Source organism: Loxodonta africana, chromosome 23, assembly GCF_030014295.1.
Source record: "Loxodonta africana isolate mLoxAfr1 chromosome 23, mLoxAfr1.hap2, whole genome shotgun sequence".
Classification (NCBI taxonomy): Eukaryota; Metazoa; Chordata; class Mammalia; order Proboscidea; family Elephantidae; genus Loxodonta; species Loxodonta africana.
The window spans coordinates 15,986,062-16,010,065 of NC_087364.1; the positions used below are offsets into that span (position 1 = coordinate 15,986,062).

A 24,004-nucleotide genomic window follows, 5' to 3' on the forward strand; every position below is an offset into this window, starting at 1 on the left:
GCCAGTTACTACCTATGTGGGACATCAAAATTTATTACACTGTATACTACCTTTTGAATAAGTAGGGAGAAAATTCCCATTTGAGGTCCATCTGTCAAATTACTTGAAATCTGTGTGTTTGACAAAATATTTATAATTACTGAAGCTAGGTGATGGGTAGATGGTAGTCGTTACATTAGTCTCTCCACATCTGCAGGCGTCTGAAAATTTCTGTAACGAAGTTTTAAAAAAGTGATGTGTAGTATCTAACACACTCCCATACTCTTGTTACATCAGGAATGGAAGCAGAAATTCAGAGATGGATTCAGAAAGAAATGAGACCTTGCAATAGCGGATACCAGCAGCAACCACAGCTACTAGTCTGTCTCTGACCAGTTAACTGTAGCAACCTAAACCATATGAAAAGACAGGAATGGGACACACAGTGGCCACATTCATATTTAAACATTACATGTGAGGGTAGTCTCAAAAGACCTTCAAAAAGTGTTAATAAGAGATGGCTTTCAGTGACAAAGTCACCAGCAAAGAAGAGGTTATACAGAAATCCACATGAAAAGATCAGCAGGGTTTCATAAACATACACACACACACACACACACACACACACACACACAGAGCTCTATAAATAACTTGATCTCCTAACACAAAGGACAATGAAAAACCATGTCTCAACACAAATCTAAATGTTTCAGATCCAAGTGTATTGCTTTGTATACATACATTTGAAGTCAAATATAAAACAGTTCTTTAGATTACCAGTTCCATCAGCCAAGGTTCAGTTAAAGATAATAGAAACCTCTTGAGATCTATTTTGAGGGTAAAAAGATTTAATATACAGAACGAGGTGGTTATGAAATTGTTGAAAAGGGCCAGAAAGGCAGATCTGGTTGCGCCTCCAGAAACAGACTCCTACAACAACACATAAGAACTGGCCTACCAAGAGAACTGCTTCCTCAGCCACATTCAGGACACTAGGGGATCAGGAAGTCATTACGTCGACTGTAAGCTGCAGAGTCAAACCATTTCAGCAGCCTCTAGGGATCAGCAAACTGTCTGAACTGTGACCCGCAGAGCCCGGTTGAGCCTGAGAACTACACCAGCAAGACAGGTATCTCACATGCTACTGTCTTGGCCTACTTACCTCACTCGGAAATCAACAACCATACAAGTTCTTCTAATTGGCAGAACCTAAGTCATATCCATAACTCTGGATCCAAGTTAGTTTAGGAAATACAGCATTCTACTTTCTGGCTTCTGCTTTATAGTGAAGTATACTAGGAGGACCCTGGAATAGATAATGAGCAAGCCAATCTAGTATATCCATAAAATCAGTTTAAAATATTAAAATATTTTTCCAAAAGGGAAGAAGGAAAGTCTAACTAAAATAAGAAGAAGAAACTTGAGACATAACAACTAAATGTAAAACAAATGTAAATGGGCACTTTCAAGGTAAAAGGAGAAACTGGAATATCGTTTTGGTAATACATAATAAAAAAGTGATCCACTTGAAGCTGGGTTCAAAAGAAGACATGGAATGAAGGATATCACTGCTGATGTCAGAAGCAGCCTGGCTGAAAGCAGAGGAAGTCATTTACCTGTGTTTTATTGACCATGCAAAGACATTCGACTGTATGGATCATAACAAATTATGAAGACACTGGGAAGAATGGGAATCCCAGAACACTTAACTGTGCTCATGAGGAGCTTGTACATAGATCAAGAGGCAGTTGTTCGAACAGAACAAGGGGGTACCGCGTGATATAAAGTCAGGAAAGGTGTGCGTCAGGGTTGGATCCTTTCACCATACTTATTTACTCTATACGCTGGGCAAATAATCTGAGAAGCTGGACTATCTGAAGAAGAAAGTGGCATCAGGATTGGTGGAAGACTCATTAATAACCTGTGATATGCAGATGACACAACCTTGGTTGCTGAAAGTGAGGAGGACTTAAAGCACTTACTGATGAAGATCAAAGACCACAGCCTTCAGTATGGATTACATCTCAACATAAAGAAAACAAAAATCCTCACAACTGGACCAGTAAGCAAAAACAGAGAAAATACTGAAGTTGTCAAGGATTTCCTTTTACTTGGATCCACAATCAATGCCCATGGGGGCAGCAGTCAAGAGATCAAAGTATGCAGTACGTTGGGCAAATCTGCAAAAGACCTCTTTAAAGTGGTGAAATGCAAAGATGTCACTTTGAGGATTAAGGTGGGCCTGACCCAAGCGATGGTGTTTTCAATCACCTCATATGCACGCGAAAGTTGGACAATGGATAAGGAAGAGTGAAGAATTGACGCCTTTGAGTTATGGTATTGGCTAAAGACACTGAATACACCATGGACTTCCAGAAGAACGAACAAATCTGTCTTGGAAGAAGTATAGCCAGAATGCTCCTTAGAAGCAAGGATGGCGAAACTTCATCTCACATATTTTGGACACGTTATCATTGCTGTTGAGTCAATTCCAACTCACAGCGATCCTACAGGACAGAGCAGAACTGCCCCATAAGGTTTCCAAGGAGCGCCTGGCTGGCGGATTCAAACTGCCAACCTTTTGGATAGCAGCCGAACGCTTAACCACTAAGGTAGTAATATGGTTATATAAAAAAAGTCTTTATTTTTTAGAGCTTACTGAAATATTCAGGAATAAAATATTACGATGTCTAGACATTGCCTGAAAATACTTCAACGAAGAACATGGGGAAATAGAAGAAGGAAAGATGGCACAAATGTAAATTATTGAATTTGTGTGAAGGGGTTCATTGTATTATTCTCTCTGCTTTCGTGATTGTAATTTTTCATAATAAAAAGCTTTAAAGTGCTATAACAACAGAAACAGTACAAATTATTTTCATGTATTGTTTCACCGTCAAAACTTTAATTTTACCACAATATTAAAATAAGTACCATCTTCTATAAAATAATTGTCTTGTACGCTTCAAAAATGTCAAGATCAGAAAAGACAAAGAAAAATTGAGGAATTGTTCTAGATTAAAGAGTAAAGGGACCTGACAACCAAATGCAACCCTGGATTGGATCATGGACCAGAACTTTTTTTTTTCTGGACAACTGCCAAATCTAGTCTTTGTTATTAAAAAACACACATCGATGTATTTTTCAAAAAAAGATAAAACACAAGTGGCAGCATCTGGGAGCTACAGCACTGTTTCGTCTATTAAATTAAAATTTACAGCAAAATAACTGGGCTGTCATGTATCTAGTGCATTTTCAGATGTCACTCAACGGAGTATTTTTCCCCAACCTGAAAATTCTTCTGCAGCAATGCATTTACTTTGTACTTCTCATTTTAGCGGCAAAATTTTAAAACAATCACAAAAGTTGTCGTTAGACACATTTATTTTAGTAAACATTTGCATCATAGCGGTTGAAATTATAATACAGGAAGCCTCAGTTTGGTAAGTTTATACACTCAAATGACTTTCTAGTACAGTGAGACTGTTAGCTAGTTTTTTTAACCTTAAAAAGAAAGAAAGGTAGCTTTAACACTGTTGCACAGAGAGAAATGCCTGAGCCTAGAGTCACACAGGTATGAATTTAAATCTAGGCTCTGCCACTTAACTAGCTGTGACTCTAGTGACTCATTCAATTCTCAGAACCTCAGCGTCTCATAAAGAATGTTAGCAGTTTCGCTATCTTACAAGACTGTCGCAAACTTTCAATTAAATCAGGAACATGTGCAAAACCAGGCTCTTTGGAAGAAAACAGTCATTTAGTATGTATTTATTAAGAGAAAGGGTAAACTCTGCTGTCAAAATACATCCAAAGAGAATATATAGCATTAACATTTCATATGCTATACTTTCTTTTCTCCATATTGTCAGGGATATTAACAAATCTTTGGTCTTGTAATTTACTTATTCAGCAAATATTTGTTTATTAAGGGACCTGCTACAAATCCCAGAGGCTTCCGGGACAGGAGCCATCTTAGAAAGCTGCTACTGTTGCACCGTAGTTAATATATCCCTGCCTATGCCTACGGGTTTTGGGTTTATGCCTATGAGTAAACATGAATCTTTTCCCGCCCAAGAACTTTTAAAAACTGAGGCCCATCTTTTGTTCTGTGAGATGGGGCAGGTGGGGTGTAAGTGTTGCTTAGGCCGTCCTCGTCTCCACTTGCAAGCCTCTTTAAAGCTTTGCTAATGTGGAAAACTCTACGTGCCTTACCTGCTCATTCTTGGTCAGTGAGAGGTATCAAATTCTGACTCATAGTGACCCCACAGGACAGAGCAGAACTGCTTCATAGGGTTTCCAAAGAGCAGCTGGTAGATTTGAACTGCCGACCTTTTTTTTTTTTTTTTTTTTTTTATGGATCAGGCACTGTTATAGACACTAGGGAGTCAGCTAAGAACAACAGAACAAGTTACCCTCGGGAGGCTTATATTCTATGAGACAACATCAAATACTAAGTAAACAAATACTATAATTTTAGGGAATGAGAGAATTTTGAGTGTTGATTCTGGCTTTTAACACCCAAGGGTGGTTCTTTTCCCTCCCTGTTATTTTTCTGAGCTCTTTTAACAATAAATTCCCTTTCTGCTAAATCAGCCTGACTTGTTTTTTTTTGTTTCTAGTACCTCAACTAAAATGCAGTCAATAGAAGCAGGCCTGTGTTCTCATACATGAGAAAGCCTCTTTCCTTTGACCTCAGGTAACAAAAGCACACGAGACATTTTATAACTCAACATAAACCACGTACAAAAAAACTCAACCATAAGATAGGTATGAGATTATTTTTCTGCGTTGTTTATTTTGCTATGGTAACCAAGACGTGGTTAGCATTTTAAAATGTTTCTTAGAATAATACAATAATCTGCATCTAAAATCTTTCATAAGGTGCAACTTTCCAACGACAAACAAGAACAGGAAGTGAATCTTGAATACAGCCAGGCTTCTAGTTCTCCTCACTATTAGCAAACTACCTCCACTTTGCTGTCACCTGCATCTGACTTAGCCAGCACTACAGTTCCCAGCGCCCTGTCCTCATTTAACAGTTTTTAATACTTTTATTTCTGTTTAAACAATGCATATCCTATTAAACTAGAAATTTTGACATATACTTAAATATTTTAAGTCCTATGAGGAAGACAGTTAAAATAAAGGAATTGAGTAGCAAAGCAAATTACAAAAGCAGAAATGAAAACAGATGTTAAACTTCTTTGAAACAAATTTTTACCAATAGCCTCAAACAAAGCTATTTCAGTCAACTACTGGAAATATTCTACCTAGTCAAAGATCTTAAGCTTTAAAGGTCATCAGCTCCTCAAGGGTGTGGACTATTAAGGCTTTCCAGGGTTCTAATTATTACCCAGAACCATGCATGTTACCAGATCTCAAAAAACAGGAGATACGCTTCACAAAAGCTTACAGGCTATACTTGAGGCCAGTGGTTCTCAACCAGGGGCAGATTTGCCTCCCAGGTGTCACTTAATAACTAGAGTCAGTTGTGGTTGTCACCACTGGGGAGGGAGGTGTTGTTGGGATGCAGTGCGTAGAGGCCAGAGATGTTGCTAAACATCCTACAACTCACAGGGCAGCCCCCACAACAAAGAATTATTGGTCAAAAACGTCAGCAGTGCCGAGGCTGAGAAACTCTTCACATCCAAATACGATATTAGTGATCTTGAGACTAAAAGACTTCTGATCATAGCTCAAAGGCCCTTTCAGACAGGATACAGTAACTGTCCCCACGAAAGCAGCTCTGGCTACTCAAACTGACAGTGAAATCCCTGAGGGTTAAAAGCCTGAGTCTCCCTTCACAGCTGACCAACAATCCCCAAGGGTAAAAACCAAAGTACGCCACTTTATCTGATTCTGATGAGACAGGGCTTCAAGCATTTCTGATATCCTGACTAAACCGATCAGTAATCACTTTCCCTAATCATTCCTCAGACACTGTCAAATGCACAAGTGAGACAAGAGAAGCCACTTCCTCTCGTGAAGTTATCTTCGAATATCATGACTTCTCTTTTACCAGTTTGTAGAAAATAGCGCCTGAAGTTTCTGAGCCTGTTTCCTCCAAGGAGCTGGTAGTTCCTACCTTCCAGGACTGAAGTGACACAGCAGTGTGCCTGTGCAGCAGAGCGCCTAACCTGCACGGTGTGTGCGCAGTGACTCCTAACAATCTGCATCACCAAGAACAACGTCCGAAACATGGCAACCAAAATACAGGCATGCCTCATGTTATTGCGCTTTGCCTTATTGCGCTTCGAAGATACTGCATTTTTACAAATTGAAGGTCTGTAGCAACCCTGGTGCGGTGGTTAAGGGCTCGGTTGCTACCCAAAAGGTTGGCAGTTCGAATCCACAGGCCGCTCCCTGGAAACTCTATAGGGCAGTTCTACTCTGCCCTACAGGGTTGTTATGAGTCGGAATCCACTCTACGGCGACAGTTTTTTTTTTTGTTTGTTTGTTTTGGCAATGCCCTGTGGAGCAAGTCTATTGGCACCATCTTTCCAACCACACGTGCTCACTTCTTGTCTGTGTGTCACATTTTGGTAATTCGTTCAATATTTCAAACTTTTCCATTATTATTATATCTGTTATGGTGATCTGTGATCAGTGATCTCTGATGTTACTACTGTAATTGTTTTGGGGTGCCATGAACTATGCCCATGTAAGATGGTGAACTTAATAAATGTTGTGTGTTCTGACTGCTCCACCGACTGGCCATTCCCTTGTCTCTCTCTCTCCCTCTCCTGAGGCCTCCCTATTCCCTGAGACAAGACAAATTAGGGCAGTTAATAACCCTAAGATGCCTCTAAGTGTTCGAGTGAAAGGAAAAGTTGCACGTCTCTCACTTTAAATCAAAATCTAGAAATGATTAAGCTTAGTGAGGAAGGCATGTCAAAAACCAAGACAGGCTGAAAGCTAGGCCTCTTGTGCCAAACAGTTAGCCAAGTTGTGAACGCAGAAGAAAAATTCTTGAAGGAAATTAGAAGTGCTACTCCGGTGAACACACGAATGATAAGAAAGTGAAACAGCCTTATTGCTGATATGGAGAAAGTTTAGTGGTTTGGATAGAAGATCAAACCAGCCACAACATTCCTTCAAGCCAAAGCCTAATCCAGAGCAAGGCCCAACTCTCTTCAATTCTATGAAGGCTGAGAGAGGTGAGGAAGTGGCAGAAAAATATTTTGACACTTGCAGAGGTTTGGTTCATAATGTTGAAGGAAAGATGCCATCTCCATGACATAAAAGTAGAAGGTGAAGAGACAAGTGTTGATGTAGAAGCTGTAGCAAGTGACCCAGAAGATCTAGCTGAGATAATTGATGGAGGTGGTGGCTACACTAAAAAACTCATTTTCAATGTAGATGAAATTGCCTTCTATTGGAAAAAGACGCCACGTAGGACTTTCACAGCTAGAGAGAAGTCAACGCAAAGCTTCAAAGGACAGGCTGACTCTCTCGTTAGGGGCTAAGGCAGCTGGTGACTTTAAGTTGAAGCCAATGCTCATTTGTTATTGGGAAAATCCTACAGCCCTTAAGAATTATGTTAAATCTTTCCTGCCTGTGCTCTGCAATTGGAACAACAAAGCATGGACAACAGCACATCTGTTTACAACATGCTTACTGAATATTTTAAGCCCACCATTGAGACCTACTGCTCAGAAAAAAAGATTCCTTTCAAAATGTTACTGCTCACTGACAATGCACCTGGTCACCCAAGAGCTCTGATGGAGATGTACGAGGAGATCAATGTTGTTTTCATGCCTGCAAACACAACATCCATTTTGCAGCCCACGGACCAAGCAGTAATTTCAACTCTCGTGTTTCATTATTTAAGAAATACATTTATGTGGTGCACTGGTTAAGAGCTACGGCTGCAAACCAAAAGGTCAGCAGTTCAAATTCACCAGTCGCTCCTTGGAAATGCTATGGGGCATTGCTACTCTGTCCTACAGTGTTGGTATGAGTTGGAATGAACTTGATGGCAATGGGTTTTTTAACACAACATCCATTCTGCAGCCCATGGAACGAGGATTAATTTCACCTTTCAAGTGTTATTATTTAAGAAATACATTTTCTAAGGCTGTAGTTGCCATACAGTGATTCCTCTGATGGAACTGGGTAAAGTAAATTGAAAACCTTCTGGAAAGAATTCACCATTCAAGATGCCATTAAGAGCATTCATTATTCATGGGAGGAGGTCAAAATATCAACATTAACAGGATGATTCGAATCCTCATGGATGACTCTGCAGGTTTCGCGACTTCTATGGAGGAACCGCAGATGTGGTAGAAACAGCAAGAGAACTAGAACTCGAAGTCGAGTCTGAACGTGTGGCTGAATTGCTGCAATCTCATGATAAAACTTCAGCGGATGAGGAGCTGCTGCTTATGGCTGAGCAAAGAAAGTGGTTCCTTGAGACAGAATCTACTCCTGGTGCAGATGCTGTGAATATTGCTGAAATGACAACAAAGGATTTAGCATACTACATAAACTTGGTTGATAAAGCTGTGGCAGGGTTTGAGAGGACTGATTCCAATTTGAAAGAAGTTCTACTGTGGGTAAAATGCTATCAAACAGCATCAAATGCTAGAGAGAAATCTTTCATGAAAGGAAGAGTTAATCAATGTGGCAAACTTCACTGTTGTCTTATTTTAAGAAATTTTCACAGTCACCCCTCTTCAGTAACCACCACCCTGATCAGTCAGCAGCCACCAGCATCAAAGCCGGGGTGACCCTCCACCAGCAAAAAGATTATAACTCTCTGAAGGTTCAGATGATGGTTAGCATTTTTTAGCAATAAGGTATTTTTTAATAAGGTACATACATTGTTTTTTTACACATAAAAAAAGTTATTGTGTACGTAATAGACTGCAGTGTAAACATAACTTTTATAAGCACTAGAAGACCAAAGATTTGTGTGACTCGCTTTACTGCAATATTTGCTTTACTGCAGTGATCTGCAACTAAACCAGCAGTATCTCTGAGTTATGCCTGTCCTGAATGGAATCAGAAGCTGGAGAACCCTGGTTATTTTGGAAAGAAGATATTTCTGAGAATAAAAGACTGAATGGATTATATTAAACTTGAATTTTATATTTTTCTCACGAGTAACAGATTTGAAGCAACCGATCCAAAAGAAAAAAAGACAGACAAAGAATGGAAGGTCATTAATGTAAAACAATAATTGAAGCAACTAGCCTGGGTCAACCCAAAACTTCAGTCGTAACCTCATCTCTTTAGCGTTGAAGCACACTCTCTTCTTTACTCTGTGCTGCCTCTAGATGCTCAGCGTTGAGGGGGTCATAGAAAAGAATAAGACGAGTAATTACGACACCAAGTAACAAACTTACAGGTAACTCAGTAAGCATGAAGTAGTTTGTGAGCACAAAGGAATTACTTCCAGCTAGGATTGTGTTTCATACAGCAGAGATATCCAAGGTAAGTCTTGAAGGATAAGCAGAAGTTTACGAAGCAAAGGAGATAAAGGATGTAACTGGTGACACAAATAATTTCAGAGAGCTTTGAAATGACACAGCGTGAAAGGCTGTGGTGGATATGGAGGAACGACAGAAAACGAGGATAAAAGGTTGGCTGGCGTTCAACTCTGAGGTGCCTTGCTAACAAGTTTAAACTTTATAAAATAACAGTAGGAAGCCACAGGAGATTTCTGAGGGTATAAATGGATAAGATTATATCTCCTTTGGAGATAACATGGTGGGGGGGGGTCAGTGTAGATGACGGTTTTGAGATGGGTGGCGGGGAGCACAGTTAAGAGGCTACTGCAATAGTCCAAACAAAAGGAGATTAAATGGAATCGAAACACCAATGACATAAGAGTTTTCATTTATTTACTTCATTCAGCCATCCACCCATCCATCCAATACGTGTGCCCACTACACTAGCCAAGGAGATGACTAGTAAATATGACCAACATGGTGCCGTACATGCACAAAGTTTGTATTCTGCTGGAAGAACTAAATAGTAATCCACTAATCACACATTTAATTTATACGGTGGTAAGTACTATGAGACAGAAAAATGTTCTAAGAAGGCATATCACAAGAGACTGTGTCCTAGACTGGGGGTAGGGATTGAGAGGCTCAAAAAAGCTTCTAGGAGAAGTGACCTTTAAGCTTTCCCTGAAGCCCTCGAGTGGTGGCTATTTATTATCTCAGACTTCTCATTCTAAATAAAAACTTTGAGAAAGTTATTTTTCATTAATCAATTCTGGTTTGTGCACTCATATACAAGGACTTATTAAAATCTCTGGAGGCATAACCAAACTGGCAGGCATTGCTGGGAGGGGAAAGAGAGGAATGGGGAAAAGCAGAGAAGGGTAGGAAGAAAAAGGGGGTAAGCGAAGAGGAAAAGAGGCAAAAGGGGAGTTGGAGAGGGGAAAGGAAGGGGGGAAAACAGCAGACCTTGAAATTCAATGACTTGAGCTACAAAACCGTAGGTTCATATAGAGTAACTAACTAAAAAGGCCGAAACACTTGGTGCGATCCAACAGCCAGACACTTAATCATCTGCAAACTGATAAACCAGAAACTCAAAAACTTCCATTGCTTTACCTGGAATGGAATCCAGGATGAAATTCCAACTTTGTCAACTGAGTTATCTGATCCTGGGCAGATTGCTTAGTACCTCTGAAAATCAGTTTTCTTTTCAGTAAGAAAGATACAACCACACCCATTTAACGAGGTTTTTTGTTACGAGAATTAAAGGAGATGATATTTAAAATACCTATCAGTTCAACTCATCTAACCTATTATAAGCACATTAATGCTATCACCTCACATTTGGAGGTTCTGCTGGCTCTATCTTTGTTCTGGGAAACATTGCGTTGTAAGGGTCTTCTAAAGTAAAGATACTGATCCTCATTCAAGATATGGTGATTATTGGTATGTTGAATATTTAGCCCAAGTTCAAACCAGAGGGAAAAATAATTTAGAAAGCTAACTGTGACTTATTGTTAACTTTGCCCACACTACCCACTTCCCTTAAAAATATTCAAACGGTTAATATTCAAGATGACCACAAATGGTGGTAGGTGTGCTGCCACTATCCGACTGGCTCTCATCTCTAGAGAACCCAGCCCCTTGGCACTTTTAAGCTAGTAAACACCACCTCTTGGTACCAACTCTGTTACCATATGCCAAACCAAACCAAAAGAAAAAACAAACAAACCAAACTTGTTGCTGTCAAGTCGATTCCAACTCACAGCAAGGTGTCCCCAGGATTTCCCAGGAGCAGCTGGTGGATTGGAACTACAGATCTTTTGGTTAATAGCTGAGCTCTTAACCACTGCACCATCAGGGCTCCTACCACATGGCCAGGAAGAGAAAACAACACTGCAAGTCTGATACTGAAATGACAACTAGAAGTTTAATACAGGGTTACAAAATTAAGACAGAATTATACAAAATATCTATGACTAATTATCCTAAATAAGTCTAAATAATCAAATTAGTCCACAAGATAATTTTGGTGGCAAAATAATATTTGTTTCTTAGTTTCCTGAATCACCTGTGCCCATTCCTAGAAAGCTTTATTTTTTGTAATACAAAGAGGTAGAAATAGAAAATTTGGATAAAGCAAGATCCATATCAAACACAGGAGCCGTGGTGGTGCAGTGGTTAAAGTACTTGGCTGTTAACTGAAAGGTCAGTGGTTCAAACCCACCAGCTGCTGCTATGTGGGAGAAAGATGCGGCAGTCTGCTTCTATGAAGATTTTTTTTTTTTTTTTTAGGAAACCCTGTGGGGCAGCAGTTCTACTCTGTCCTACAGGGTCACTATGAATTGGGATCGACTTGACTGCAATGGTTTTTTGTTTTTAAATATATATCAAACATATAATCTGTTCATCAAGAACAGCAGGAAAGCTTTGCTATGGTGAAATGAGGAAATTTATCCTGTGGGAGACTGGGTACTTGCAAAGGTTAGAAGAACACTAAACTCCTATAGACAAATCCTGAGACCAAGTGAGCTCCCTCGCAATCCTTTCACCCTTAGAAGATTACAGAAAACAGTAGACAGATGCCTAAAACACAGTTTGTAAAGAAATAAGGAACGCGCCTTGAAAGGATGCTCACAATTGGTGGGATTGGGTGCAGGTAAGGATAAGATATAAAATCAACTGCAAAATTTACTTCCTGATTTTAACTCCCAGGAAATAGGATCAGGAAGTAAGAAAATACAGTGACACAAAGTCTCTCACCTTGTGGGATACTAAACCAATTATTTTATTTTGGGCAAGAGTTTTTTTTTTTTTTTTTAACACGGCACAATATAAAATAACCCTAATAAAAATGTTGGGATGCTTGTGGAGGTAAGCAGATATAATCAATGGAGACAAAATACCTTGGTTTCATAATTGCAAGTATTCTTTAAACACATATGCATACTCTAAGAAAACAATACTGCATTAAAGACGATGGGTTGAGCACATATATTCATCTCCTCTGTTCTACCCCCAAATCTCGTAAGAACGACTTTAAAAGTATTTTTAAAAGTATAAACCCACAAAGATAAAGAAAACAAAACGTTGATGACAGCAAAAATTTTTCTACGATGGAAAGCAGAACTACAGTGGTAACTGACTTGGCAAACCTGAGGAAGCCAAACGCTAAACAAGCGATGGTGAAATCCTAGAAATAACCTAATTAACACCCCAAACTGTCTCAAGAGTGTGAGGATCGCAGCACTGGACCCTTCTGGAGCTTGTGAGAGGCACTCAGAGAACTCTGATCCCCTCCCAACACTCTGTCCACCCCAAACTGTAACACATATTAATAAACACATTCGGAGATAAAAGAAAATATCAAAAATATGTAATCAGACCACGTGCACTATTATGTATGAAACACGTAACAGACGAAATAAATACAGCTGAAGAGCAAATTACTAAGCTAGAAAACAGACTGAGGAACTCCTGCAGAAGTCAGCACAAAAGGCTAGATGGGTGAGGTTAGGTGAGGGAGAAAATATATTTGAAGAAACACAGTCATTTACAGAAAAACAAAAAATTTCAATTACAGGTCTCTTAGAGAGCCAAACCGTTTAGATAAGGACAACGTATACCTAGACACATTATGGTAAAATTTAAGAACATAAAATTCTAAAATCTTCCAGAGGCAAAGAATAAACAAGCTACAAAGGAACAAGAATCAGGTCCATCTCAGGTTTCTCAAAAGACACAGTGGATTCAATTAAGATAGCAGAGTGATACTGCTAAAATATCAAGGAAAAAATAACTTCAACCTAGCATTTATCTCCAGCCAAATTTAAAATTGATTGCAAAATTAAAAAAAAAAAATCTTCAGGTATACAAGGACCCAGAGGTTTGCCATACGCAGACTCACTTTCAAAATATTCTTGGAGGAAATACACCTTTAAAAATTGAGGAGGAAATTATAGAAAGTTGAAATTAAGGGTTACTGTTGTGGATTGAATTGCGTCCCCCAAAAACGTGTGTCAACTTGGCTAGGCCATGATTCCCAGTATTGTGTGACTGTTCGCCATTTTGTGATCTGATTTGATTTTCCTCTGTTACAAATTCTGCCTCTATGATGTTAATAAGGCAGGGTTAGAGGCAGTTATGTTAATGAGGCAGAACTCAATCTATAGGATTAGGTTATACCTTGAGTCAGTCACTGTTGAGATATGAGAGAGAGAAGGGGGCAGAGAAACAGAAGGCATCTCACACCACCAAGAAAGTAGTGCCAGGGGCAGAGTGCGTCCTTTGGACCTGGGGTCCCTGTGCGTAGAAGCTCCTGGACCAGGAGAAGATTAATGACAAGGACCTTCCTCCAGAGCTGATAGAGAAAGCCTTCCCCTAGAGCTGGAACCCTGAATTCGTACTTCTAGTCTACTACACTGCGAGAGAATAAACTTCTGTTTGTTAAAGTCATCCACTTGCGGTATTTCTGTTATAGCAGCACTAGATAACTAAGACAGTGATCAAAAACAAAGACAAATCCACAATTAGAATTCAAGTATTCAACATCCTCTCTCAGTAGCTGATAGAACAAGTAGACAGTAACTTAGCAGAGATACAGAAAACCTAAAAAATTCTATCAACCAACTTGACCTAACTGACGTTTATGGAACACTCCGCCCAACCTCAGATTACAAGTTCTCTTTAAGTGCAGAAGAGTCAGCCAGACAGGCCATATTCTGAGCCATAAAACAAACTTCAGCTAATTTAAAAGAGTTGAAATCATACCAAGTAGGTTCTCTGACTACAATAAAATTAAACTAGAAATCAACAACAGAACGATATCTGAGGAACCCGAAATTCTTGGAAATTAAATAACATACATTTGAATTCCATGGAGGGAGAACAAAAATATTTTTAATGGAGTGAAAATAAAACAAAATTTGTGGGATGCAGCTAAAGCGGTGCTTAAAGAGAAATTTATAGCATTAAATACTTGCATTTATCAGAAAAGAAAGGTTTCAAGGCAATGGTCTAGGCTTCCACTCTGGGAAAGTATGTAAAAAAATTAAATTAACCCCAAAGCAAGCAGAAGGAAGGAATAACAACGATAGGGGCAAAAAATCAATAAAACAGAAAACAACAGAGAGAAAAAAAAATCAATGAAACCCTAAGAGCTGCTTTTTAAAAAAACAGCCATAAAAGCAATAAACCTCAAGTCTGACTAATGAAGAAAAAGAGAAAAGATACACATTACTAATATCAAAAATAAAAGGAGGGACAGCACTACAGATCCAACAGACATAAAAAAATGTGAACAATTTATTATTAAATATGACAATTTGGGTGAAATGGAAAGATTCCTTGAAAAAAAAACACAAATGATATGTCTCTGGAGAATAATTCCTTATACTTTTTTTATATATAAAAGGACTGACTTCATAAGGGAACAAAAACCAACCAACAAAGAAAACTGCAGGCTTAGATGGCTTCACTGGCAAACTCCAGCATATATTTAAAGAAGAAATGATACAATTCTATACAAATTCTTCAAGAAACAAGAGAAAGCAACACATCTCAGCTCATTTTATGAGACCAGGATTAATCTGAAACCAAAACCAGACAAAGATACTACAAGAAAAGAAAATCACAGGTATTACTCACGAACATGGATGTAAAAATTTTCAAAAAAATACTGGCAAATCAAATCTAGAAACAAATAAAAGGGATAATGTATCAAGACCAAGTGGGGTTTATCACAGGAATGTAAGGCTGGTTCAACATTCAAAAATCAATGTAATTTATTGTAACAGCAGACAAAATAAGAAAAATCATATGACCATATCATAGATGGGGGGACAAAATTTAAAATTATTAAAAATAAAAATTCTGAACTATGAATTAAAAGGAACTTACTCAACCTGATAGAGGGTATTGAAGAAATATCTCTGCTGACATAGTATTTTATGGTGAAAAATTAAGTGTTTTCCCCTAAGATTTAGAACAAGGCAAGGATGTCAATCTTCCCTACCCTAGTCAGCATTGTACTGGAAGGCCAGATCAGTGCAATAAGGCCAAAAAAAAAAAAAAAAAAAAGGGAAGAAGGAAAAAAAGCCACACGGAATTGAAAGAAACAAAAATGTCTCTCTTCTCATAGAACATGATTGTCTATATAAAAAACCCAAAAGAATCTACAAAAAGGCTACTAAAATAAGTCAGTTTAGCTGGAACACAAGATACAGGAGCCATATACAAAAATGAACTGTATTTCTACATACTAGCAATCAACCATTGAAAATTAAAAAAAAAAAAAACACCACCTACAGTAACACCAAATTCGTAAGATACTTAGTATGAATCTAACAAAATATGTGCAAATATATATTCTGAAAATTATAAAACACGATCCCAAAGACAAAATATCAATGCAGCTAATTACACCAAAACTGAGGATTTCGGTTCAATGAAGGACACGATGAACAAAGTTAACTGGCAGGTGACAGTTTAATACAGGAAAATCTGCAACGTTTATAACTAGAATATACAAAGACCTTCTGCAAACCACGGAAGAGAATGAACCCCAATAGAAAAAAAAAAAGCATACTAAGAGATGTTCAATCTTGATGGTAATCAGTGAAATTAAAACCATGCAACCTTACTTTATACCCATTACCACAAAACCAAACCAAACCCACCGCCATCAGTCAACTCCTACTCATAGTGACCCTATAGGACATAATAAACCCAGTATCAGAAACAAAGGCATAAATCAAAGTAAAAGCAGTCTGCATGGGCTGTTCAGTGACCCCCAAGGCACTCAGCTGAGGTACTCAACTCAACCCGAGACCCATGCCTTTTACAGAGAAGTCTAAAAGTGCTCCATTCACAGCCTGCTGATGCAGTAAAGAAACTTAAATCAAGAGCCTAGGGAAAAGAAAAAAAAAGGAAATGGTCCCAACAATAAATTAAAATCAAAGGCCTAAATCATATGTGAATTTGTCAATTAGTTTATTCTACTTGAACGGCATTGGGAACTCTAAGAAAATAACATAAAACCTAGTCCAGGACAATAAAAATCCCTCAGGCCCCAGCAGTAGCTAACATGAAGCCCTTCTACAGGGATACATTCACAAGCCAGGGCACGTGGGGACTCCAGTGACAAACAAAATCTACTTAACATGAGTTTAAAATCAAATATTACAAACCACAAGAGGCAACAGACTACCCTGTGGAAGAATCTAGTAGCCTGAGAACTAAAAACAGAAAAATCTGACAACTCTAAGTATGTGTAAGATGATTAAATACTTTTTTAAAGGAATAAAACCAAAACCAAAGCCATTGCGGTTGAGTTGATTCCGACTCATAGCAACCCTACAGGGCAGAATAAACTGTCCACCAGGGTTTCCAAGGAGCGGCTGGTGGATTCAAACTGCTCACCTTTTGGGTTAGCAGCTGAGCTTTTAAGCACTGTTTTTAAAGGAACTGAAACCATAATAATAATAACAATAAAAACAGTACAGACCAATTTGCCCCTATTCCACGAAGAACTGTGCAATGGCTCCACCACTGTATGAGAAAATGCACAAGTCTGTACAGTGGTCTATAAGACCCGGTGATCTGTCTTACTTCTCTGATCTCATCCACTATTCCCTTCTGGTCTATCCTGCTGCAGCCTCATAGCTGCCTGAGGTCATGTCTCTCCCTTAGGGCCTCTGCACTGGCAGCCCCTTATGCCTGGGATACGTTTCCCTCAGATCTCCACATAGCTCACTCCCTTGACTCCTTCAGGTCTTGGCTCAAATGTCACCTGAGCGATAAAGCCTTTTCTGACCACAACCCCCGCTCACACCCTGGCACTCCCTTCCTTAGAATTTACTTACTCATTTATTCTTGCCCAGCATATAGCATCACAAACCCAGTAAATCCCATATGACATACTAAATATACTTGTTTTATTCACTGCCTTTCACCCACAATTATACTGTAAACTTAATGAGGACAAAGATTTTGTCGTTTCAATCAACACAAGATCCTTCCTCAGTGGCCAGAACAATGCCTGCACTACAACGGTGCTCAATAAAAAAAAATTTTTTTAATGAAAAAGTGAATGCAAACAGGTGGAGAAATCGGAAGGGTCATTCTCATAAAATATGGGGTAGAATTCTCTCATTTACTCATGTATGCTCAAATATTTACTAAGCGGCTACTTCACACGAGGGAGTGTCAAGGTGCTCCTTTTCTCACTGTAAAAGTTTCTTCTTTTCTAAAAAAAGACTAAAACTGGCTTTTTAAAACATAATTTATTATAAAACATTGGTACATTTTTCAGATTATTCAAAGTTCAGAGACCAAAAATCAAAAAACCCGTTGCCGTCGAGTTGATTCTGACTCACTACGCCACCAGGGTTTCCAGTTCCCAGAGAGTGTAGTAAAAGTTAAGTTACCTTTCACAGTTCAGCTTCCTGTTCCTTATTTTTATCCTTCCTTAGAACTCATGTGTATGTCCACATCACCAACCATCGGTATCTATGTTACTATGTTTCTGTGTACAAACTCGTATCCCCTACTCACTCAATTTCTGGGTTTTGAGAATATCCTACTCAGTGTTGGAGCCCTGGTGGCACAATAGTTAAGAGCTATGGTAAGCTACGGCTGCTAACCAAAAGGTTGGCAGTTCAAATCCACCAGATGCTCCTTGGAAATCCTATGGGGCAGTTCTTCTCTGTCCTATAGAGTCACTATGAGTTGGAATCGACCTGACGGCAACGGGTTTGGGTTGGTTGGTTTTACTTAGTGTTGATACAAATAGAGAAATGCAAGAAGGAGGAATTCAAATTTGCCACTTCATCGTCTCCCGTATATTAGCTAAGCTCCGTTATTTGGGAAGCTGATGACTATTACATGGTGTTATAATGTCCACTAACGTTACACTCAAATTGTTTTCTTATCAACATTTACATATACATGTGCGTTCTGGTTATAATCACAGCTTGTGGCCTCATACAAGACTTCACAGACACAAAACATGAAGCCATATTACTATATTCCTTAATGACAAACATCGCTGTAATTTTCTTTTGGTTAGCCCCCAAATTTTCAGATAATGGTGAGCCAAGTAGAGTGTCACCTCACTTTGCCCAGTTATAAACACGGAGGTATGCTGTATTTAACTCGTTCATAATCAGAGCCTAAAATTATTTTTAGGTTTTCATCATAAAATTTCACCGTTATCATACCAATGGCGTTGAAATACTTCTACCTTCTAATCTTTTCTTTTTGAAAAGAAATACTTATCTAATACACACACACAATGTCAGTTTTTAAGTCTAACGACAGGTGGTACAAACAGTTAATGTGCTCGGCTGCTAACTGAAGGTTGGAGGTGTGAATCCACCCAGAGGCTCGTCAGAAGGAGGGTCTGGTGTTCTCCTTCTATGGAGTACACATCTACTCTGACACACACAGGGTCACCATGAGCCGGAGTCAACTGATACGAACTGGTTTACAGCATACATGTTCTAAAACTAGTCAGAGGGTATCCAAACTGTTATAACTATTTGTATAAACTATAGTGACTCTCATAGCTATTTTATTACAAAAACATTTCAAAGTTTGAGCCCCCATTTAATAACATGTCTTTCAGGGCAGGTTTACAGCTTCGGTCAAGTTCTGTCCAACACGGCCATCTAGTGGTCACCAGTATGACTGCAGGTAAAGCCAACTAAACTAGTGACTGAGCTAGCTCATTCCAGAAAGGAAAAAAGAGCTTTTAACATGGAAGCTTAAACAATCACGCTAAAGTTCTGTAACAATGCTTAATAATATATGGAAAATATAATTTGGGAATATGTTTTATTTTACTAATGTTCCAAAGATGTCACCCTACAACTCATTATGTAGCTCTTTATAAGCTTATTCTAAAGATGTCAGAATCTTCTCATTCTGTTCCTCTTTAAGTATTTATAAAATACTTTCTAGAAGTTGCCGTTAGGTGTCGCTGAGTCAGTTCCGACTCATAACAACCCTATGTATATCATGATGCTGTTTATTGGTCCAGTTGTGAGGATTTCTGTCTGCTTCACGTTGAGCTGCAACACACACTGATGGCTGCAGTCTTTATCTTCATCAGTAAGTGCTTCAGGTCCTCTTTACTTTCAGCAAGCGAGATTGTGTCACCTGCAAATCACAGTTTGTTAATAAGTCTTCCTCCATTTCTGATGCCGCATTCTTCTTTATATAGACCAGCTTTTCCTATTATGTGCTCAGCATACAGACAGAATAAGTATGGTGAAAGACACAACCCGGACACACATCTTTCCTGACTTTAAACCACGCAGTATCCCCTTGTTCTTTCTGACTGCCTCTTGGTCTCTGTACAGGTTCCTCAGGAGCACAATTAAGTGTTCTGAAATTCCCATTCTTCAAAGTGTTATTATCAAAATTTGTTAGGATCCACACAGTCAAATGCCTCTGCACGATCAATAGAACGAGGTAAAGATCTTTCGGTAATCTCTGCTTTCAACCGAGATCCTTCTGACATTAGCAATGATATCCCCCTGTTCCACGTCCTCTTCTCAACCCACAGTGAATTTCTGGCAGTTCCCTGGTGATACACTTGGGGAACCATTTTTGAATTATCTTTAACAAAATTTTACATGCATGTAATACTAATGAAATTGATCGATAATTTCCGCATTCTGTTGGATCACCTTTCTCGGAAATGGGCACAAATATGGATCTCTTCCAGTTGGCTGACTAGGTAGCTGTCTTCCAAAATTCTTGTCATAGATGAGTGAGCACTTCCAGTGTTGCATCCATTTGCTGAAACATCTCAAGTGATATTCTGTTAATTCCCGGAGCCTTGTTTTCCTCTAATGCCTTCAGCGCAGCCTGGGCAGCCTAGACTTTTTCCTTCAGTACCATTGGTTTTTGTTCATATGCTATCTCCTGAATGGTTGAATGTCCACCGATTTTTTTTGGTATAGTGACTCTGTGTATTCCTTCCATCCGTTTTTGATCCTTCCTGCATCGTTCAATATTTTGCCCATAGCATCCTTCAATATCCCAACTCGAGGCTTGAATTTTTCTTCAGTTCTTTCAGCTTGAGAAACGCCTAGCATGTTCTTCCCTTTTTGTTTTCTAACTCCAGGTCTTTGCACATTTCATTATAATACTTTGTCTTCTGGAGCCATCCTTTGAAACTTCTTTTCAGTTCTTTTACTTCATTTCTTCCATTCTCTTTAACTACTCTATGTTCAAGAGCAAGTTTCAGAGTCTCTTCTGACATCTACTTTGGTCTTTTCTTTCCTGTCTTTTTAATGACCTCTTGGTTTCTTCATGTATGATGTCCTCGATATCATCCCACGACTCGTCTGATCTTCAGTCATTTGTGTTCAACGTGTCAAATCTATTCTCGAGATGGTCTCTGAATTTGGACGGGACACACTCAAGGTCGTACTCTGGCTCTCGTAGACTCGTGCAGCTGTGGACTTGTGGAGCCGTGGACTCCTGGAGCCGTGGACTCGTTTGGATTCTCTTCAGCTTCAACTTGAACTTACACATCAGCAACTGATGGTCTGTTCTGCACTTGGCCTCTGACCTTGTCCTAACTGATACTGAGCTTCTCCACTGTGTCTTTCCACAGATGTAGTCAATTTGATTGCTGTGTATTCCATCTGGTGTGTACAGCTGCCATTTATGTTGTTGAAAAAAGGTATTTGCAAGGAAGAAGTAATTATCAACGCATCTTGACTGCATCTTTGGTCAATTTCAGACTGCAGAAGTTGTAAAAATCTTCAATTTCTTCATCTTTGGCCATAGTGGTTGGTTTGTAAGTTTGAATTATAGCCGTATTAACTTGTCTTCCTTATAGGCTTGTGGATATTATCCTGTCACTGACAGCGTTGTACTTCAGGATAGATCCTGAAATGTTCTTTTTGACGATGAATGCGATCCCATTCCTCTTCAATTTGTCATTCCTGGCATAGTAGCCACGTGGATGTTTCATTCAAAATGGCCAATATGGCCCCTTTCATTCAGCTCACTAATGCCTAGGGTATCGATCTTTATGCATTCCATTTCATTTTTGACAACTTCCAATTTTCTTAGATTCATATACTTCTTACATTTCATGTTTTGATTATTAATGGATGTTTTTCCTCACCTTGAGTCATGCCACATCAGCAAATGAAGGTCCTGAAGGCTTTACTCCATCCACATCATTAAGGTCAACTCTACCTTGGGGAAGTAGCTCCACCCCCGCTGCATTTTGAGTGCCTTCCAAACTGAACGGTGCATCTTCCAGTACTATGTCAGACAATATCCTGCTGCTATTCATAAAGTTTTCACTGGCCAATTTTTTCAGAAGTAGATGGCTATGTCCTTCTCAGTCTTAGTCTGGAAGCTCCACTAAAACCTGTCTCCCGTGGGTGACCCAATATTGGTGGCGTAACTTCCACAGCAACACGTAAGCCATCACAGGATGCCAAACTGACAGGAGTGGTTGACTATGTCCATACCACCAAATAACAAGCTCGCTTTGCAACACTGCCACCTTGTGGTCTTTTTCCTTGATCAGCCCTGAAATCCTTGAACTCACCACTGAACAGAATGCTATAAAGCTAAATGGTAATTTTCATTTTCATATTATTTTAAGTATACAGACAATGGTTTTCAGACCACAAGAAAGCAGTACCAGCAATGGAAGCCTCTGAAGTGATCTCTGATTCTGGTATAGAGCTTGTTTTGTTCCTGATTTTTATTTTTATTGTGCTTTAAATCAAAGTTTACAAGTCAGTCTCTCATACAAAAATTTATACATACCTTGCTATATACTCCTAATTGCTCTCCCCCTAATAATACAGCAACCTCCTTCTCTCTACTCTGTACTTCTGTGTCCATTCAGCCAGCTTCTGTCCCCCTCTGCCTTCTTATCTCCCCTACAAACAGGCGCTGCCCACAAAGTCTCATGTGTCTGCTTGAGTCAAGGAAATCACTCCTCACCAGTATCATTTTCTATCTTAGAGTCTAGTCCAATCCCTGTCTGAACAGTTGGCTTTGGGAATGGTTCCAGTTTTGGGCTAACAGAAGGTCTGGGAACCGTGACCTCCAGGGTCCACCTAGTCTCAATCAGACCATTAAGTCTGGTCTTTTTAAGAGAACTTGAGGTCTGCTTCCCACTGCTCTCCTACTCCATCAGGGATTCTCTGTTGTGTTCCCTGTTAGGGCAGTCGTCGGTTGTGATCAGGCACCATCTAGCTCTTCTGGTCTCACGCTGATGTAGTCTCTGGTTTATGTGGCCCTTTCTGTCTCTTGGACTCATAACTACCTTGTGTCTTTGGTGTTATTCATTCTCCTTTGCTTCAGGTAGGCTCAGACTAATTGATGCATCTTAGATGGCCACCTGTCAGTGTTTAAGGCCCCAGACACCACTCACCAAAGTGGGATGCAGAATGTTTTCTTAAGAGATTTTTCTACGCCAATTGACCTGGATGTCCCCTGAAACCACGGTCCCAAAGCCCCTGCCCCTGGTACTCTGGGCTTTGAAGCATTCGGTTTATTCAGGAAAGTTCTTCGCTTTTGGCTTAGTCCAGTTGTGCTGACCCCTCCTGTACTGTGTGTTGTCTTTCCCTTCACCTAAAATAGTTCTTCTCTACTATCTAATTAGTGAATACCCCTCTCCTTCCCAACCGTCATAACCATCAAAGAATACTTCCTTCTCTGTTTAAACTATTTCTAGAGTTCTTGTAATAGTGATCTCATACAATATTTGTCTTTTTGCAACTAATTTCACTCAGCATAATGCCTTCCAGATTCCTCCATGTTATGAAATGTTTCACAGATTCATCATTGTTCTTAATCGATACGTAGTATTCCATTATGTGAAGTTGGAAACAAAGAAGAAGGATCAGTAGTTGGAAAATATAGCCTTGGTGATAGAAACGATGCTGGAGATCGAATGATAGAATTTTGCAAGATCAACGACTTCTTCATTGCAAATACCTTCTTTCACCAACATAAACGGCGACTATACACATGGACTTTGCCAGATGGAACACACAGAAATCAAATTGACTACATCTGTGGAAAGAGACAATGGAAAAGCTCAATATCATCAGTCAGAACAAGGCCAGGGGCCGACTGTGGAACAACCAATTCCTCATATGTAAGTTCAAGCTGAAACTGAAGAAAATCAGAGTAAGTCCACGAGAGCCAGAATTTGAGAGACCATCTGAAGAACAGATTTGACGCACTGAACACTAGTGACCGCAGACCAGACGAGTTGTGGAATGACATCAAGGACATCATCCATGAAGAAAGCAAGAGGTCACTGAAAAGACAGGAAAGAAATAAAAGACCAAGATGGGTGTCAGAGGAGACTCTGAAACTTGCTCTCAAGTGTCGAGCAGCTAAAGCAAAAGGAAGAATTGATGAAGTAAAAGAACTGAATAGAAGATTTCAAACGGCGTCTCGAGAAGACAGAGTATTATAATGACATATGCAAAGAGCTGGAGATGGAAAACCAAAAGGGAAGGACATGCTCGGCGTTTCTCAAGCTGAAAGAACTGAAGAAAAAATTCAAGCCTCGAGTT

The 24,004-nt window shown here is 39.3% G+C and overlaps 1 protein-coding gene across 4 annotated transcripts in view; it reads right to left on the reverse strand.

Annotated features, from left to right (window-relative positions):
• Positions 1-24,004, reverse strand: part of UBAC2 (UBA domain containing 2) — a 213,120-nt gene that overhangs the window by 119,100 nt on the left and 70,016 nt on the right. The gene's annotated exons all lie outside the window — the stretch shown is intronic.